The following is a 21,294-nucleotide window of genomic DNA, read 5'->3' as shown; positions in this document are numbered from 1 at the left end:
AGCTGAGCTGTTTTAATATTTTCCATGTATTAGATGATACTGTCCAATGCTTCCAGGACTGTGAAGATGGAAAAAATGATGTTGCAGTCGTTGCTGAAGTGTTGGTACCATTTGAAGGAAGTCATTAAAGCGCCAGAGCGAGCAGACAAGGCAAGTACTCAAAGAATGTGGAAGGCAGTCGGGGAAAGTTGCCATGGACGGACTTAATTCCTCCCAGCCCCAAACAGCTTTTATACTGTGGACAAAAATACATGAAAGTGTGTGTGTGTACCTGTTTAGATGTCTCTGTGGGGACCAAGAATTGGAATGTTACTATACTTGTGGGGACCAACAGTCATTTATGAGGACAAAAGTGCCTCACGAGTTTGAGACTCACAATGTGGTTCTAGTGTCAGGGTTACAGTTAGGTTATGGTTAGGTTTAGGTTGAGCGTTAACCATCCATTATTGATGGTTACGGTGAGCGGCTAGGATGTGTCCTCACTAAGATATCAAAACTAGAATGTGTGTGTGTGTGTGTGTGTGTTAGTGAAAGGAACTGTAACTGGTCCCAGTAGCAGCAGGATACAAACGCCATAATGACACAGCTGCCTCTCGTCTGCCTTGTGAGTGAAATAAGATATTTGGGACCTTTGAATAGTTTTTTGAAAATATTTTTTTGTTTAAAGAAAGGAAAGAGAAGTTTAATCCTTTAACTATTTAACTGTTAGGTGTCAATCCCTGGGAGGGTTTCCCCCTTTTATTTGGCGTGGAGTCAGAATTATGGCTTCTCCACACTGTGGAAGTAGCTCTTTGACACAGTCGAGCAGTCATTGGTCATAACAGGATCATTTAAGACTCGATGATGAATAAGACTGTTGAAGTGCATGAGAAGGATCTCATATAAAACAGTCTGTGTCTGCTCCTCAATTCAATTTAATTCAGAAGACCCCTATGAGTGCAAGGTCAAGGAAACAGTTCACCCTGCCTGGGATAGTGTTACCAGGGCCCTGCCCTGGAGCCAGGCCCGGGGAGGGTGCCAGAAGCTGTACATCTGGTGGCCGGGCACTGGTCCATGGGGCCTGGCTGGGCACAACCCGAAAAAGGGACATGGGCCCATTCTTATGCAGGCCCACCACCTGCAGTGGGCGCCATAGGGGTCGCATGCAATGTGTGCCACGTGGCAGCCAGGATCAGAGGCCATGGCGGACGGATCCCTGGCTACCAAGACCAAGACTAGACTTAGTGTCTCATAGTCATTGAAGAACTCTGACTTGCTTCCTGTTCTAGTTGTTCTCTGGAAACAAATCTGCAGGTCAAACAGGTGCACATACAAAGAGCACATTATTGATTAAAGCCTGGAAAACAACTGAGGCATTTGTCAGCCCGGCACGCTTGAAATGTCCAAGTGTTGAAAACAGTTTTCCATTTGCCACCTCCCAAATGTCCACCAGATGGAACGTGTTTCTAAGATCAAGCTTAGTGAAGATTATTGCTCTATGTAGTGGCTAAAAGCTCCAGCTGAAGCTGTTCTACAGTGGCTGGATGCAAAGCCCATTCACCATATAGCAGAACGTCTGTGAAGGTTCTCAGTCATCCAGGTCATCGTAGTCAAAGGAGCTTGCAAAGAAAAGCGTCTGGACTTCTTTAAGTTGCTTGAAGACGTTTCACCTCTCATCCGAGAAGCTTCTTATGTTGTTGTACTAGAGACAACACACTCGTTTTGCAGGATCCACCTGTGTTATCGCACAGGGAGAATTGATGTGGCCATTCTTCAGTCCTTCTCTACCACTCCTCCTGAGTAAGTCTGCTCAGCTGCACTGACTTCTCACGATGTTCTTGATGAGGAAGCTGATCGTGACTTGTAGTTTCTTTCAGTATTCAGTTATGGCAGTGGTGTCCAAACCCAGGCCACGAGCGTCCTGCAGGTGTTAGACGTGTCCAGCTGATTTAAATGGCTCAACATGCCTTGAAGTTCTCCAGACGCCTGGTAATGAACTAATCATTTGATTCAGGTGTGTAGACCCAGGGTGAGATCTAAAACCTGCAGGACACCGGCCCTCGAGGCCTGGAGCTGGCCAAGTTATGAAGCTAACTGTTCTCAAGGCTAATGTAACAAGTTCTTCAAATGATTTCGTTTCATCCGTAGATACCAACTCATCTCTCAGGTGCTTACAGCGTGATAGAAAGTGCTTCAGAAGAGTCCAAAATGTTGCTGATTTAGATGTTCTGTCATGGCATAGGAGGATTCTGGATTCAGGAGCAGATGGTGCAGTGAAAATGTTTATTTACAAACTACAGAGAAATACATATGGGCTTGGATTAAGTGGGCTGCTTAGAGCAGGGCGATATGGCCAAAAATATTTATCACGACATATATTTGAAAATTTGCAATAACGATATAACTGACAATGTAATTGATGCGAGACAAAATACAACTCCACAACTTTACCAGCGCAAAAACCCCATCCATTTATTTTCACTTAAACAAGCAGCTGTTTTTTTTATGTGCATTAAAGCTTTATAAAAATGTAACAGTGCAAATGCAAATTCCTCGCTGACAGTTTAACCAAAGGGCATCTCCAGTAGAAATGGGCTGACATATCCTGAGCATAACCATGTATAATATCCACTGAAGTTAAAGAGGTGCTTTGCTACATTAAACTGCTGTGTGCCAAATCAATCAATCTTTATTTATAAAGCACTTTTCATACAAAAAAAAATGTAGCACAAAGTGCTTTACATGGTTAATAAAAAAGTCAAATATGTATTTTTCAGACCATAAGGTGCACGAGATTATAAGACACAAGAAACAAAGCAGCCAGATAAATCAAACTTTATTAAACTCATTCTTCTTGCTTCCTCCACTTCTGTACCATTGATTCATTAATGTTGAATTCTCTGGTAGCTGCTCTATTCCCATGTTGTTGCAGTATATTAATGACTAACCTCGTATTGTGGATGGATTATCTCAGTTGTTCTCCTGACTGAAGTTTGGTCCGTTTACAGCATCCTGCCATGCGATTGCATATGTCTCTAACCATCAGGAACCTTCACGTTAACTTTTATAAGTGGAAAAGTGTTAGTGTTCGTCCTCCAGCTTCACTGTTTATGTTATGCTAACATAGCTGTGTCGCTAGCGATCACGTAGCACATCATTATATACCAGCTAGCCCAACTTCAGTAACCCTACAAACGTCACTGCTGTTTAGTTTCCTGTCTTCATTTATGTTGGAAGTGATAGCAGAGCTGTACGTTTGAATTTTTCAGAAATCTCTGTCAGAACATGCTATATCATGCTTAGGTAACTAGCGAAACTAGCAAGCTAACTTCCGCTAGCTTCCTGCTAACTTCTAACTCCGTTAAATATAATAAATTTTGTTTTCATGGATGCCTGGATGTTAAACTTAATTGTTACACCTGGTAAAGCAGCAACACTGATCGTTTTATTAAAGATGAAAGAATTTAGACAGTTTTTAACTCTCAGTGATGCTGCAGCGTTCGTTTGACTTTGGGTCCTGAAGGACGGAGTTTAGGACCCAGATTACTCCCAGATTTAAGAGCACCTTAGTCCGAAAAATATGGCAATAATGACGGCCGCTTGCATGTTCTACAAAAAAATGGTGCTTTGTTGTGTATCTGATGGACAAACACCAAACCAGTTCCACACCACTGAAGTTGCACCATTTTTACAAACCAGTTCTGGTTCATCCGTTTCATTCAACGATCCGCTTTCGCCCTTCTCATTCTCTGTCGCTGCCATGTGGGTATGAAAACAAAGGCACTTTACCCATATTCTATCGCAATATTTAATTTTTTTTATCGTTGCCCAACATTAAACCAGTATTACCATGAACAGTATAATGTGGCACAGCCATAGGTGGGCTGGTAGGAAAGCTGTGGAGGGAGGAGAGAATGGGTTAGCCAGAGTCTAGAGTGAGATGTACACTTACAGAGAGAGTCGAAACCATCCTACCGGGCGATGTGGTGACAAGAAGCAGGTAGTAAGCAACGTAACAGGCGTGTCTTTTCCTCTGTAGAGCTAACACTCCTGCTGTTTTACTTCTGTACTCCTGTGCATACGTCAAGGATGTCACAATCACATTTTACAGCATCCATGTTATATTAGAGATACTTTAGTCCCATCAAAGTAGTGTACTGTTGTTGTTTGCTCCATTGCAACAAAACATGCAATGATATTATACTGAATTGCACCAGTTTTTAGGACGTCTATCTTTTACTTTCTGTGGGTTTTTCACTGCTTCTCTGCGATCGGATGAATTGTGCACACTATTTGCTCTTCCACAGCTTTATTTTTTAGTCTTTGAATGCTCCCATCACTTCTGTGATGACAAAAGTCATGATTATGCCATAGTCAGTCTATTTATATAGACCAAAGGCTCATCAGCAGATCCAAACCGACAGAAAGGCCACGGTTTCCTAAGAATAGAGCACTTACCAGTTATTCACATTGAAATGTCCTGTAACGTAGACACCGTTATCATGGTTTTGTTAACCTTAAAGAACAAAACTATGTGCCTGTTTAAATATTTATGGTCTGTATATACATTAATAATATTTACCATTAAAGGCAGTTTACTTTATACCTAGATCATCGATCACAGTGCATCGATCGGCTTCCTGCTTTACTTCCTCATTGATGACTGAGATGCTGCAATTTAGTCCTCCAAAATATTAAGCAGGGTGCACGCCATCCCATCAGTTTCCATACTCCTGACATAGAGTGAGATTTCCTGAAGCCTTGCTATTTATAGCTGCAGGAGGCAGCTTCTAGCTTCTCCCTGGAGGAAGCTGTCCTTGTTTTTGTCTTCATCAAAAAACCTTAAAATCTAAAAATACAGACAGCAGGTTCTTTGTTGGGCTTCTCTTTGTGGTTTGCTGTGGCTTTGCATCTGCTCTGCATCCCTGACCATCAATGTCACCAACATGTGTTCAATGATCAGCCAGTTCACCTCTGAGGGACTTTGGTCTATTCAAACTGGCTGAGATGCTGTGGCTTAAAAAGGTGGTTCAGACTTGAAAACCCTCCGATGGGCTGAATTATAACTCTAATAAGAATAAATAGCTACATTTACAACCTGCATGTTGTGTTTACTTGTGTTGTCTTTGTCTAATATTAACATTTTGTTGATGATCTGAAACATTCAAATGTAACATTTTTGGATTCATTCCTGTGGAGCTCAGGTCGGCACTCCCAGTCAGCGAGCCATGGCATGTATGTATGTGTATGTGGAGACATGCGTCTGTATGTTCGCATGCATGTATTTATACATACATGTATGCATGTGCGTGTATGTTTGTATGGGTGTATCCGTATGTTTGCAGGTGCATGTATAACTTATCGTTCTTGTGTAAATGTAAATTTGTCTGTGATTGTGTAAATACTTCACACACATGGAGAAATGTGAAACAGCCTTTCATTGTTCTTGTAACAGTGACAATAAAAGCTATTCTATTCTATTCTATTCTATTGCTCTGTCATGCATTCTTGCATCTCTTGCCTGCAAGCACACTTTGCAGAGTGCACTCTGTAGTTTATTTTACATAATAGTTATTACAGTACTTGTATTTAAGTGTATTTCGGTTTATTTTTTTACATCTCATAGCACTGCAAACACTTATAAAGCATAAAGTTTACTGAGAACCGATTAGTAATTAGGGATGGGTACCGGTGTCCGGTGCCATGATGGCACCGGTTCTGACATAAACAGTGGTAACCAGACTGAAAGGCAGCGCACATTTCGGTGCTTTTTTTTTTCCCTGAGCTGTCATACACTTTAGATTCTAGCCAATCATTTTACGTTTCCGAGGATAGTAGGCGGGCCCAGGTACGTACGTTCTTTTAGAGCAGAGCTCCAGATTAAAAATGCCCAAGGCGAAGCGGTCAAAGTCTGGCTGTACTTCACAGCAAAAGATGCAAACTCAGCAGCCTGCAACAAGTGCTTTAAGCTGATACTGTGATACTGTCAAAGGAGGTAACACCTCGAATCTGATGACACACCTGGCGATGCATAGCATTTTTTTTTAAAGCCGAGAAATGCGCCGTATTTGATAGCTTGCTGCGAGACCTCACACCGAGCACATCTACTGCGGGTGTGGTGCCTGTTATCGGACCCGGAGTTAGCAACATCCCCAAAAACCCGAAGAGGAGAGTCCTGGCCCCTAGCCCTGCCAGTGTAGCAGAAATGATGAGGATGATGATGCAGCAGCAGCCGTTCTTCTCTGCGTGAGTAGCTTAATGTTGTTCGTGTGTAATTTACGTTGAGTAGGCTAACCACGTTATTACACTAATGCATGTAAGGTGAACTAGCAAACATCATCATAGCTACATGCGGCTGTCTTCTTGTTTGATGACAGATACTCCCTTCACCCTGGCCAAAAAGGCTAAAATGACCAAAGAAAAAGTGGGAAACCGCTAAACATGAGAGGTTTTTGGACAAAGTTTGTGTTTTTTCCATTGTTTAAGCACTGCTTCCAGCCAAGAGTGATACCATATATGCCCCATAGCTGCAGAAAAGGCTAACATTGTTATCTTTTTACAAAAAAACAGATGAACATGAGAGGTTTTTGGACCAATTTTGTGTTCTCCATTCGTTAAGCACCGGTTTGAGCACCGTTTAAGCACCGGCACCGTTTCAAAAGTAACGGTTTGGCACCGGTATCGAATAAAACCTAAACGATACCCATCCCTATTAGTAATAAGAGCCTTCTTGTAGTTGCACTAAACTGCACGATAAATCATAGAAGTAATTCAGACAGGGAGTTTTACAGTGGGGCAAAAAAGTATTTAGTCAGCCACCGATTGTGCAAGTTCCCCCACCTAAAATGATGACAGAGGTCAGTAATTTGCACCAGAGGTACACTTCAACTGTGAGAGACAGAATGTGAAAAAAAATCCATGAATTCACATGGTAGGATTTGTAAAGAATTTATCCGTAAATCAGGGTGGCAAATAAGTATATATATATATATATATATATATATATATAAAATAAGTACATATATATATATATATGTACTTATTTTATATATATATATATATATATATATATATATATATATATATATATATATATATATATATAAAATAAGTAACCTGCTCACTTTATGTATTGTGTTTTTGAGCGTTTTCATCTGCTAGTACCCCCCTCACAGTCTCCACCTTCACCATACGTCACCTGCAAGGTCACTGTCTTCAAAGGTGAAGCCTGAAGTAGCCCCCCCCCTCCAATATCTGATTTCACTGCAGCTTTTACGAGTCAGCCGTGCTATTTCTGATAGGCTCCCCTCTTCTCTCTGTGAGTGTCGCTCATAGAAAACTTGGACACATTAGCCGGTCATGTGAGCTGCTGCCTGTTAGTGCACACGCCGCTGCCGCCTCGCAGCAGCCTGGGATTCCTGATTTACTGCTAATTCACTGAGCAGAAGAACAGCGTTTAATGGGGCTCTTTCCTAAAACCGTGGCCTGTGTGAGGGATCGTGGCGTGTAGTGTATGTGTTGTTGGCAAGCCGTCACAAGGGGGCGCCCTTCGACAACTTACGTTTGATTTTGTGACTCATGAGCAAGAAAAGCATAATGTCAGATTATTAAATGTAATTCATCTTCATAATAAAGGAAACACGGATGTTTCTCAGTGACTCGTGTTTGTTGTGCTGTGTTTTCAGTCAGTTTGAGACAAGAAGAAAAGAAATGAGCAGGAAGCAGAACACATCACTGTTTGCTCCTCCTTTTATATAATAGGACTAATACAGCAGTGTTAGATATGTAAATGGCTCCAGCTGTCATAAACTAAGATTCAGGAAGTTCTCTGATTGAAATGCTGGCAGGTGATGGGTAACCCTCCCCAGCATGTTCCCAAGCGTTGCATACAAGCCACTGAAAAGTAAACAAGTAGATGACGACAGGCTGACTGTCTGTGTGGAGAATCAGTAGGAAAACGATGGATAAGCACATGAATCTGACATATTTGGAACAACCAGGTCTCGTGAATGACGCCATTTTTACTCCACGTGAAGAGAAAAACATGTAAACAGATCGTGAGCATCAGATCTGTTTATGCACTGCTTCAGTTTCCTGCTGGGCACAATCGTGGATCCAAAGATGTCAGCCGACGGCCCCGCCTGCCTTTGTTGTCTCTGCCCAGCCTTCCTGTCGTTATCCGTGTTTTTGCTCCCCATCCCCTCTGCCCTGTTGCCCTGACAACAGACAGACACCTAGGTTTCCTTGGCGACGGGGCAGTTTCCTGCTTGGACGCTGTGACTGTAGCACAGAGTGTAAGATGTGATTGAAAAGCCAAACCTGGGGATGTGTGTGCTTCACAGCACGCGGCTGTGAGCGGCCCGACCTCACAGGACACGTCGAGCTTTGTCTGGGTTTGGATTTAAGGAGCTACAGGTTAGAGGAGCAGGGACAGAAATCGTCTGTCAGTGTCCCCGTGAAGCCATCGCTGATGTGATTACTGCTGTTTCACATCAAACACTGCAGTTTTCCAGCAGTGGAAAGAAGCTGCTTTTGCTGGCATCCTTATTGAAGTTTAAAGTTTACATATAAGTCATGCAGACCATCACTGATGCAGGTGTGTGGCTGTGATTATGACAGTTGGACGGTTTCTCCCCTTCTTAGTCCAGAGGACGTGGACACGTTGGACTGACAGCAGCACTGTTCCCTCTTGTCCTCGGTCAGTTTGTATGTTATGTTTACATACGGCTTCTTCTTCTTTGTTGTGGATGCAGGGTGAACTGACATCATGCAGTCTGATTAACATTTCCCATCAAAGACCAGAACTGTGCTTTCCACAGATGAGAGCCGCTGCATGCTGAGCACATGTGGAAGAGGCTGCAGAGCATTGTGCTGCTGGAACCTCGTCAGCACGGCTGCTCTGGTGTTTCAGTGATGGTCTGGGGGACATCCCAACCACTCAGCACCCTCAGCGTCGCTCTAATAACAGCTACTTATTAATAACATTTGTGCACGAAGCTGCCACATAACACCTGGATTCTTGGGGTGTCTCTGCACCTACACAGAATGGTTTCAGTGATGGATGGAAGAACCCTCAGACGATGCCTTGCGTTGGGTTCTGCGTCGACTGGACGCCTTGTGTCGGAGGTGAACCGTTTTGATTTAAAGGTTGATCGTAGCGTTCCCTCTGTGACTCCCAACATTAACTAGCTCACTCGTGAGCGAGAGAAGATCAGCTGTGATCCTGTCTGCTTCATGTCTGTCGTGCGTGCTCAGCACATATCGCAGGAACGTGAAATATTTTGTAGGTTGAGCACAACCAGTGTTCCCCAGTTTCATTACTGGGAGTTTGAAACCAGTGATTAGGCTGACCTGTACTGGCCTGATAAAGCACCGCTACTTGAAACACGTGTAAAAAGCTCGGTGTCTACATTGATGGTTCTTTTAAAGTGAAGAAGCAGGTGAGTGCAGTGTTCAGTCCTGCTTCTTTCAGTTAAGACAGCTGGCCAAGGTAAAGCCAGACCTCCTAACGTCTTTGAGCGTCTTATTCACCTTTCCCTTACTTGCAGATGAGACTACTGCAATTCATTGTGTTATGGTCTAGATCAGGCCTCCATCCATCGTCTTCAGATGGTTCAAAATGCAGCTGCTCGCCTGCTAACTGGTACCAAACGGAGAGAGCATATAACCCCAGTTTTAGCTTCTCTACACTGGCTTCCTGTCTCCTACAGGATCCAATTTAAACTTCTACTTTTTGTTTTTAAGTCATTAATGCCCGAGCCCCTCCTCACCTGAGCTCCTCTCTGCCTATGCTCCAGGACAAACCACGAGGTCCAGCTCAAAACTAATGCTGTCCATCCCACGGACTGACCTCACATCCCGTGGTGATAGATCCGTCTCTGTGGCAGGTCCCAGACTCTGGAATAGTCTCCCCTTAAATATTAGATCTGCACAAACACTTGAGCAGTTTAAATCTTTACTAAAGACACATTTCTATGCCCTGGCTTTTAACACACTATGACCCAAGCATTCTGGTCTTATTTGAATTAGTTTAGTTATTGTTTTAATTCTTTTACTGTCCTATTATTGTTTTTACTGTTATTATTGTGTTACATTGTTGCTTTTTAATACCATTTTTATATTGTTAAGCACTTTGTGCAGCATCAGCTGTTTGAAATGTGCCATATAAATAAATTTGACCTTGAAACCAAATCTCCTTAGGAAGCGATTTTATTTTATTTATTTATTTAGGACCGTGCATGTTAATGAACATAAATGTAAAAAGAAAAATTACATGAATGTAAACATGCCAGATTATAGCCAAAGGCTAATTTCCATCTTTAATGAGGCCGTGTATTAAGTCTCACACAGCATGGGTGGAGCAGCTACTAACCATCACTGCAAGCTCGACAGCAGGAGCCGTCTTCCTGTCGCAGTATACCCCAAACAGCTAATTATTGGACCGCAGGGAAATGGGACGGGTGTTGGTGCCATGAGGGAAAACCGTCGTTCTCCTCGCTCCTCCCTTTGCCTCCTGCTTGCTCCTGCCGACCCCGCTGGTCTCCGTTTTCCCCGACACTGATTAACCCCCCTCCTCTTCCCTAACAACGTTAGGCCCCTTTGATCTCCAGCACTTAAAACCAGCAGCTACCATTGTGCCATCCAAAACATCTCTGTGGTTGCTATGGTTATTCACTTAGATACAATTACTATAGCAACAGTGTTTCTGAGGGCTGGGGAGGAAGTGGCTCAGCAGGGATCCAGGTGGAGACACATGAAAGACACAGGCTGCATATAAACGGTGGATCGGTGAGGGCGGGCCCTCCTCGCCAGCCTCGACATCGATACGATTTCTCTTTATGTAAATACGTGACACAGATATGTATGTTGAAGAAAGACAGAACATCCTTTCACACGATCCTCTGACACACTTGTCTCTACAATTGGATGTGAAACAGACTTGAAAGGAAAGAAGTCGTGTCAGGTATTAACAGATATATCAAACACATTATCTTCATATGCAGGGGTTAAGACTCTGTCATCAAACACCTTTACAGAGAAAAGTAGCCAAGTGTGTGAGATGATAGCTACAGTGAGTGACAGCTTAGCAAAAATCCTGAAAGTTGGACACTTAATGTCAGCTTTGTCAGCCACACTGCAGAGCTCACAGAAGGCCCACAGCTCTGATGACTCAGTGGATGGAATAAAGCCCTCCAATGTGAACTGCACAGTGGTGTCATCATCACGTGTCCTTCATCTTCTCTGGGATGGATCAATAGATGGCTGATCCAGCCCCGTGTCATGAGGCAGCGCTGCCTGGTTGGCAGAATCTGACCCCAGACCAGCTATATACCATGTACAGTGTTCAATCAACCTTTCACTGGGCATGTGTATAAGGTCACAGCTGTCAGTGTGCTGGATATTTGCAGTGTTTTCAAATGTATTCCACTACAGACTACAGATTACATGCCCCAAAATGTATTCTGTAACGTTACTCAATGAGAGTAATGTATTCTGAATACTTTGGATTACTTAATATATTATCATGCTGTTTACAACTACATGAATGTACTATTGCTGTGATTTATTACTGTTACTGAAGGTCAGCGGCTCTGAACCGTATTAAAGGGACCTCTGGCTAACACGTCGGGTTCGTGTCGGCTCGTAGCTGAAAACGAGCTTTACTTTGTTGTCTGGGTCGACTTTGCTAGCAGAGACAGAGAGGCGTTGAAAGGCTGCTCCAACAGAACTTATTGTCAAAGGAGCAGAACAGAGTCAAACCTTCTGTTCTTAGAACTGAAGAAGCTTCTGGATGAGAGGTGAAACGTCTTCAAGCAACTTAAAGAGGTCCAGACGCTTTTCTTTGCAAGCTCCTCAGACTACGATGACCTGGATGACTGAGAACCTTCACAGACAACAGAACTTATTGTTTTCGGAGGAAAACAGGAACACGGTGTACGGTCGAGTCTTAACAGCTTACAGCTGGGCTCGTCAGGCTCTCTTCTTGCAGTGGTTATTATTATATTTACATGCTTCCAGCTCCCGTTTCTGCTCGGTGACAGCTCGTGCTTTTCCTTTCTCTCCCTCCCTCGCTCACAGACACATCACGGGTACAGCAGTCCATTCTCCCTGCAGCACGGACTACACTGCCCATGATGCTACATTCTGCCTGTTAGCTTAGCACAACAACAACAAGGCCTCTCTCACCCAGGAAACACGCAGCTGTTTGGTCCAACATCTACATGTTAACATGAAACACAGACAGACTCAGAACATCTGGAACATCTGCACTTTGACCCAAACTGTTATAGCAGGATATTTTCTGCATATTTCTTATGTTGGACCTGTTTGAACTGTAAACGACCTGTAATCATCTGTAAATGGTGTGAGACACACTGAGGCCACCTACAGGGCAGCTGGGGAACAGCAGGGATCTGAAATCATACGAGACGTTAGTGAGTGAGAAGAACAAACGGACTTAAGATGGCTCGAAGTGATCAAAGTTGATCTAAAACAGAAGATAAATCCACTGATTCTTTGTAAAGTTCATCTGCTGCTCACATGAATCCATGAACGATTCATTTCACTGAATGTTTCTTCAAAGCTCATTTCAACCTGTTGAAGTCATGAATGAAAGTGCAGACTGAGAGTGGATCACATGATGTTTGAGGTGTGTCATGTGACATGTTCAGTATTGTCACACATGTCTAGATTGTCCCTGATATCATAACTGCTCAAACACTGATGATTATATTTGAAGAATTATTCCTGATGGCAGCAAAGTTTGAATGGAGCTCTCTGTCTGTGCTGATTTGTCGCCCTCTGGAGGTCAAAGCACAAACCTACAGGGCAGCTGGGGAACAGCAGGGATCTGAAATCATACGAGACGTTAGTGAGAAGTTAGAACAAACGGACTTAAGATGGCTCGAAGTGATCAAAGTTGATCTAAAACAGAAGATAAATCCAAAGCAGCATCAGATGAATGTTACCATTTCCAGTTACGGTGCCCTTCATCTAATATGGAAATGTGTTGTTGTTTTTTTTGCCGTGTTGTTGTTCTTCCTATTGTGTTTAGGCCAGAGATGCTCTTCAAACAGCGGACAGACATGACCACATTACAAGAACATGGTGTGAGTCCGATTTGATATTCCAGTCAACGCTGAGAGACCTTAACCAGGAAGTCAGAGGTCAGCTGATGCTGCGAGCAGGAAGTGAACCAAGGGAAAGGTCCACTCTACTCAATCTCAAAGAAAATATGCTGGTATTTGTTGATGTTGATGGTACAATAAAAATATATAATATAATAAATAATAAAATATCATGTGATGATGAGATGTGTTGTTGGTGTTTGTATTTTCTGTAAATGTCTTTTTAATGTAAATGCTTTGTTCCAGACGGACAGGGAATCAGTTGCTGTACGATGACATCATCTTGATGTTGACGAGGAGGGCGAGAAAAACTAGTTTTGTCCTGCAGATGGCGATCTTGCACCGTGTTCAGAGAGCCGACACTTTGATGGTGCTGCTCTACTCAGCTTACTTTAGCCTGGGTTGGACTCTATATGAGCAGCTTCCACTCTGGTTTCACTCTTAAACACACTTGTTTGATTTCACTTGTAAAAGTTGAAGAATAAATATTTTATTACAAAATTATTTGTTGATGCATTTTTTTAGGGTCAAATATCTTGTTTGATTTGAGGAATGAACTGTTAGGGTGGAAAAAGTGAATCAGGTTAAAATAGTGGTGCTTTATATCAGTGAAGATGTATAATGTAATTTAAAATGTTGATGATGGGTTGTAGTGGGCTTGTACTTACAAAACTGCCTCATTTTATTGGAACGATCCACAGTTGCATCCATTCACGGATGACATCTGACATCATTTGACATCTGGTCTGAACACGTTTGTACACAAGATGCCTCAGTTCTGGATGTTCCCACAGACTCCTCTGTGCACCTAAAGGAAAGGTCAAGGGTCAGCAGCACATGTAGTTGGGACAATTCTTCAGTCGCACAAACTACACAATGATTTTCCTCCAATGACGACTTTTCACTTGCAGAAATGGTCCTGTGTGATTTCCAGGCTGTGATATAAAAACTAGTTCCTAATGGCAGCGACTCACTCAGTAAACATGTGTTTCCTTCACCAACCTCACACACAGATCCAATAAGATCAGGAAGTGGGCAGTATAGTACAATATGTGTTATTCTGTGCTGCACTGCCCAAACTAAAGATCTGCTGAAGTGTTGGAAATGATCCAGATGTTTATTTTGGACGATACAGCAGAAGATCAGACATGAAAGTGGAGATAACACAGAAGACCTGCAGCAAAGGTCAGAGGTCAGACTGGGCCCTGGATTCAACAATGAGCCAATGATCATCAAGCAGTGACTAAAGCAGAGCCCTGACCTTCTGACATTCATCACACAGTCAGAACAAATGTCTGCTGATGACTTCATCTCATGAAACGACTGATAGATGTCAGTTCATTGATCAGCTGAGCTGCTGATCTTCATCATCACAGAAACATTCAGCTTGTTTCAATCAGTAAATAACTCCCACTACTCCCAGTTTGAACTGTTCCTACTCAAAATGCTGTGAGAACAATGATCATTGTAGAACTTCACAAACATCACGTGTTGTTTTCCACATGTAAGATCAGCAAACACACAGAAACTTCCTGTTGCCACACACGGCCTCTAAAATCTCTTCCACGCTTTCTGTCTGAAGTCCACTCTCTGTGTCGGATCCACAGGAAACAACAAGATCTTATTAACATGGTTTTCAATGTGTCTCCTTCCAAAAAGTCCAACCAATGAACAAATGTGTGTATTTGTGGAGGCCGAACAAAAGCATGACACATTTCTCTGTTTCTATAAACTGGAGTCAAACACAAACATGAAGAGTTTCACTGACAGACTCCAAAATGCCCCCACAGTGGATCAAAGGGAAATCCTACAGTGTGGCCAGAGACTCTTAATGGCTCCAACATCAACACATCCACAATGTTGGATCCAGTTCTGCCTCACAGAGTTACTAAGACACACCCTCTGCCAGCATCACAACAGCTCCACCTGCTTCACCTGCCTCCTCAGCATCTGTACACCTGAAGAGAAAAGAAAGGCTCCAACAGCTCAAATCTACAAAGGATTCATGAAGTTTCATCCAACAATAACATGTTTGCCTTCCACACTTCTGTTATTTATGATCACAAGAACTTGTGCAGCCCTGATATCAGCCCTAATATATGAGTGTGTTTGCCCAAAGACTGAAACAGCATCAACATGACAGCTGTAAGAAATCTTCTCTCAGCCTTGTTTGGCAGAAGATCCCTGCAACAAAGATTGTAGCTGAAAGATGACGTGTGTAAAGTTTGCTCTGTGGGAGGGTCGAGGCTGTTTTTAGACCTTTGATAGTTTCCAATCCAGTTCTGACAGACAGAAATAAAAACAACATCATTAAGATCAGATCATGGAGCTGTTTGCTGCCTCGTTTCTATCTTCACATTACAAGACTTTACTACAATAAAGATGCTGACAACAACATCATTGAATCTAGAACAACTGGAGCCAAACCAGTGGCTCTGCTGGGATCACTGGTGAGCCAACACTTCCTTGTTGATGCAGATTTCAGGGCTTCCTTTTGCTCCTCCGTTATAACTGTTCTCTCTTCTCAACACATGATGACACAAAGGAATCAGCAGTGACAAAGATGATGCTGAAGAGAAGCACACACTTCACACATATAACAGAGCAGTGCAGTTACACACACCTCTGCTCGACATCAGGCCTCAAACAAAGACACAAAACACTAACTTGACTCTAAACAGAAGAAACGAGCAGCTGTTTCTGTTCTGTGCTTATTTATATTTGACACACATGCTTCTCTTTGTGCAAACACACATGGCACTATAAGGGTAACCTCGCACACAATGATTGGACAGCACAGTGATGATGCTGGGAGATCCTATACGCAGCAACACAGAAACACTGAGAACTTTAAACAATGATGGAAAGTGTTATAAATGACTTGTTGGCCTCTGATCTGTCACAAACAGCTGAAACGTGTCTCTCATGAGTCACATGAAGGTTTTTGACAGAAAGGACAAAAAGTAGCTGCAGTCAGTTTGTGTCATTTTTAGATTTATTCATCTGGGAGAAAAATCTGAGGGACATTAAAATGTGTTTTCAACAGAGACAAGAACATGAATATAACAGAACAGGTAAATGAACATGTTTCAAGTAAACAGCTGGACTGATCAGGTCCAAACACAGAGTGATAAACTTGTCAAACAGCTGTCATATCTTTATATAGAAGCTCTTTATAAATGCTGCTCACTGCAGTCTGTTTACTAATAATGTCAAAGTGTTAGAAACACAGAAACATCAGAATGGTCTTTGTTCACAGAAACCTGTCTGGGATCCTTTGTTGTTCTTTTGATGCAGAGTTACATTATAAATATAAAGAGTTATTTCAGAGTCTCATCAGTTTTCCTGCATGTCTTTATTTAACACATCAGCAGGGCTGAAGCTCTCATGTTAAACACACACTGATCTATGGACACGTTCATGTGTTTCTAACAGAACCAGGCTGTTATCAGCCTGCACTAACATTATGTCACACACACTGAATGTAACAGTGACAGTTTACATCATCACACAATCAGCTGTGATTGTTTCACTGTCATCAAACGAGTCAACAGGAAGTAGAATCAATAGAAACCAATCATTTACTGACAGCATGTCTGATGGAAATAAGTGCAGATTATGTATGAAGTCTAACTGCACACAGTAACTGTGTTACAATAAGGACTTAACAGCGCCCTCTGCTGGAGTGTTTCAGTACTGCGTTAACTAGAATACACCACCTCCTCCTCACACCACCTGCTACAGCTCTACTCTTCTATGACTACAGTCATCCACAGCACTGATGTGAGGTCACATGGTTCATATGTAAGGAGCACAGCTGACCTCAGGTCAGTTTAATGACTGTGAGCAGCAGCTGTGTTATTGTCACTGTGACAGGGAGACACTCTCAGACACAGCGCTCATGTCAGCTTGTTCTCATGCAGGAGGATCAGGAGCTCCATGTTTGTCTTTCTGTTTGAATCATGATGTGTTTGTGCCATCAGAGTCTGTCATGAGTACTCAGGGTTTCACAGCAGCTCTTCTGGATGCTGACGAGGACTCCAACCTCATGTTTCACCTCTCTGAGCTTCTGATGTCTGTGAACACTCGTGTTTCTTCTCTGGGCTCATCTGGACAAAAACACCTTTCTGTGTTTGGCTGCAGCCTCATTCTGACTGACAGGAAGTGTGTTATCCATGAGCTGCACTTCTGTGAGGAAGTTTCCTGCTGTGTTTCCTGTCTGTGGACAAACACGAGTGTTCCAGCTGAGGACTTGGTTCCTTCCACCTGTCCATACAGGACATCACGCTGTCTGCAGCTCTGTAAATGCAGCTCCAGGTCCTTCCACGTGCTGCTCTGTATTTGTGCAGTTTGTAGTGTGTCCTGGGAAACGTAGCACACATGGTGTTCTTCTGCTGTTTCCTCCTTTCACTGAGTGTGAAACACTGACGCTGTGCTGTTGTTCACAGAGGGGAGCTGATTCTAGCTGCAGCTGGACTCTGTCATCTAACTGAATGTGTTGGTGCTGATCACGGGGCTCTGAGGGGGGAGCAGCAGGAGGACTCTGGATGCTGACGTCAGTGTATCTGTGGAAGCTCCCACAGCGTGTCTGTCATTCAATATTGTGCTGTATATTGTATCTATGCAAAGATGAACAGACTGTGTGTTCACTGGTCTCTGTGCTGCAGCTCTGATGTCATCATCACTCCCTCCTCCACCCTCAGCAGTCCCAGCATGCTGCTGTGGTGCACCCCACCCTCACTCTACACCTGAGCCACAGACCACACCCTCCACCTCAATATACACCACAGTTTTCTCTGCTGTGGAAATGAGATCAGGAGGAAATCATCATTATTATTATTTAATAAACGCTCACATTAATGTGGGCTTATTTGTTTCATATTAGAAACATTAGTTGAGTGTTTTTAGTATAAAATGGTCAAAGTCCCTCTTTTTGCTCCTCCCCTCACCTGTGGATGGGCGGTGCTGTTACCGTGGTGACAGCTTGGATGTGTTTCAGTCCTGCCTGGTTATCACTGCAGGAATCTTTCACATTTATTACAGGTAATAACTCTGATTTTTCTGTGTATTATGAACCAAATGTATCCTGATACACACAGAGATGGATGAGCAGAGGTCACATGATGAAAGAACAAACATGGAGTCTTTGATTTATTTAGATATTTATTGATGAATGCAAACAAACCTGACACTGAACCATCGTCCAGCAGAACAAACCTGATCACATGACCTGCTGACCCAAACAGTGCAAAGCTCCATGGCAACAACAACAAACAGCCTCACATATGTTAACAGAGGCTGTTAGAAGCACAGAGTCTTTACAGTCTTTCTCCTGTTTGGACACAGATCTCTGCACATCTTCATCACAGTTACTCACAGACGTGCAGAGTGTGTGGATATCAAAGCTAAGTTTCCACCATGTTTGTAGTCTGTACTGGGACTCATGGAGCATCTCTCTATGAGCACTCAGTGCGTCCCAGTTTAACCAGCAGCCTTCACACCACACATCACACAGACATGGAAACTTCAAACCTCAGACTGAAGTCACCATCAGAAATAAACAGATTGTGATGAAGATGAAGAACTGGACCAGTTTGCTGTGGTTTCTTCTGTTCCTGTCAGAAATAAGAGTCTGGCAGCACTTTGCTCTCCTTCCACATGTTTAAGGAGGAAGTGAAGAAGAGCGAGTGAGTCGTCTTCCTCTGTGGGCCCAACATCAGGCAGCAGCCACGTATTTTTAAAAACCCAGCACACTGCTTCAGAAACACTGAGTCCAGGTGACCAGAGTCATGTGATCAGTGAGGTCTTCACTCAGGACGTCACTGCTTTAGGACCTGATTCAGAGGTTTATAAGGACGTGGATCATTGGTGCTGATGTTGTGTGAGAGCTGGTGAACCATGGGGAACATAAATAACAACCAGGCCATCAGCAGTTCTACCCCCAGCTCTAAAACCTACATAATACACTATACATATAGTTATATAGGTTATAGTATGTTATATATAAACGTAGCTGAAGCAGTTTCATTTGTAGCTTCACGCTGCACTTCACATGTTTGTCCACCAGATGGCAGCACAGAGGCCTGTGTTGGAAAGCTTTGAGTAATGAAGCGTTTTCAATCCAAGCTTCAGAAAGCTTCATGTGGTCATCAAGGAAGCAACCAGGAAATATCTGCTGTGTGTAAAAACAGCAACACAAGAATCCAGGATGAAGACAAGAAACTCAAAGCTCACAAAACAGGTGGAGCTAATTTTGTGACGTGTTTGTGTAAAAACACCACAGAAGTGAATCATCAAAGTTTCCATGTGAGCTGATGATGCTGCTGCAGAGTTTCTGTGAACCTCCTGTGACCCCGCCTCCTCATACAGAGACATCTGATTGCTCTTCAAACTGCATCACGTGGACACATGTGATTGTGTGTTGTAGTATTGATCCCAATGCTGGTATCAGTCCTGGATCAATAACACTGGATGGATGCGTTCAGCATGGAGCCCTGAGCTGTGTTACAGACAAACATGGAAACTGACAGGTCTGTGTCATTCACAGTCTGTAACACTTCTAAACAACAGAGGCTGACCCAAGTGCCTCAGAGCCAGGCACGCTCACATCACAGCTCTCTAAATAAGCCAGTTTCAAAATAAGAGCTGAAAGCTGTGTTTGCTTGTGTTAGCTTATTATTGTGGAGACTAACATTCAGTGATCATGTGTTCAGACTCATAATGATTACTCTCAGAAATCCTGATCTTTGTATTTACTGTGTGTTGGATCAATAACTGAGATTCATGGTATCACACAGCTGTGCTGCTGCTGATGTCAGCACATCTGGAACAATACGAGGTATCTGCTACCAGACTGAGCAGGACGTGAGACCTGTGGACTGTTTAAAGCTGTCCCTCCACAGCTCACTCAGACCTGATCCACACCTCAGTGATATTCTCTGACTTCCTCAGTAGAGACAGAAACCATTCAGATCTGGGACCATCAGCTGACTGATGATGTCACACAGACTGTGTTTTTCAGGAACAGTGATTCTGATGTGAGCCTGCTAGCTGACAGCAGACCTGATGAAAGCACATGTTCACATCTGTGAGGACAGACTGGACTCTTTGACTGCACCTTGGTTCTCCTCAGAGGTCTGTACAGGAGCATGTCCACCCCCACTGAAGATCTCAGTCACTGTGAAACATAGAAAGCTGCTTGTGTGGCCTCTGCCTCACATGTAGATACAGCTACAGGTTTCTCTGTCAGTCAGACTGAAACAGTGTCCTGATGCTGCATCATTCAGCTCTGTGCCCCAGTCAGCATCACTGGGAGCTACCAGTGTTTCTGCCCTTTTCCTGTAACACTACACTCAGCACAGGCTCAGCTGGTATCCAGTGTTGGACTTTGGCTTCAGCTGCTGTGATAGATCCTCTAACATAGATCAGCTCTGCTACATGTTGTTAGATAAGTGCAGCTGCTGTCATGTCCTGATGTTTCTCTGGCTCAGCAGCTTCTCCATCAGAGGTTCACATGGAGCTGATCCAGTATCTCCAGTAACTGTGTTCTGTGCCTCACTGGTTCATCCTTCTGTCTGTGTGACGTCAGTCAGATGTTGAAGTTCAACTCTGTAATCTTCACTGTGTCACAGAGTTCAGTGAGTCCCGTTATTCACAGTATCAATCAGATCATCAGAGAACAGCTGATCAGCAATCAGTGGTGCCAACAGCGCCTCCTGTGGTGAGAGGATGCAATAATGCAATGTAGCATTTTTCCACTCAACACTTGCAGTCATGGAAACTGTCTGTTGGATCTGTGTGACGTTGCTTTCTTGGTTAGAGTTCCTCACAAATGTCCAGATGATTCTTCTAATGAGGCGTCGACCATGTTTGCAGCTCTTTGGAAGAAAACGTCGCCCTTTGCCATCCTTACTTTTCTTTGACTTCTTCAAATGCAGCTGAACTCCAGCTGGTATTTTCTTGGACTTTGCAGCTGTTTCTGGTCATCAGTTCATTCCTGCAAACCTCTGAAGCTGAACAACAATGATGCTGCATTGCTGGCTGATCCCAAAAGGTTGATTCTGTTCATCTGGACGTTTTCAGAAACGTTTGCTCACTGATCAGGTGACTTCTTCAGTCTCAGCTGACTGCAGCTTTACAAGCTTACAAACAGCACATTTGCACAATGACTGAAAGCAGCAGCACCTGA

The 21,294-nt window shown here is 43.3% G+C and overlaps 2 long non-coding RNA genes across 5 annotated transcripts in view; one reads left to right on the top strand and one right to left on the bottom strand.

Annotated features, from left to right (window-relative positions):
* The window catches only part of LOC309702436, a 229,237-nt gene that overhangs the window by 123,565 nt on the left and 84,378 nt on the right, over positions 1-21,294 (bottom strand). The gene's annotated exons all lie outside the window — the stretch shown is intronic.
* The window catches only part of LOC309702456, a 224,987-nt gene that overhangs the window by 122,094 nt on the left and 81,599 nt on the right, over positions 1-21,294 (top strand). The gene's annotated exons all lie outside the window — the stretch shown is intronic.

Source organism: Aulonocara stuartgranti (assembly GCF_965226115.1).
Source record: "Aulonocara stuartgranti genome assembly, chromosome: 3".
Lineage (NCBI taxonomy): Eukaryota > Metazoa > Chordata > Actinopteri > Cichliformes > Cichlidae > Aulonocara > Aulonocara stuartgranti.
This window is presented reverse-complemented; position numbering and strand designations above follow the sequence as displayed.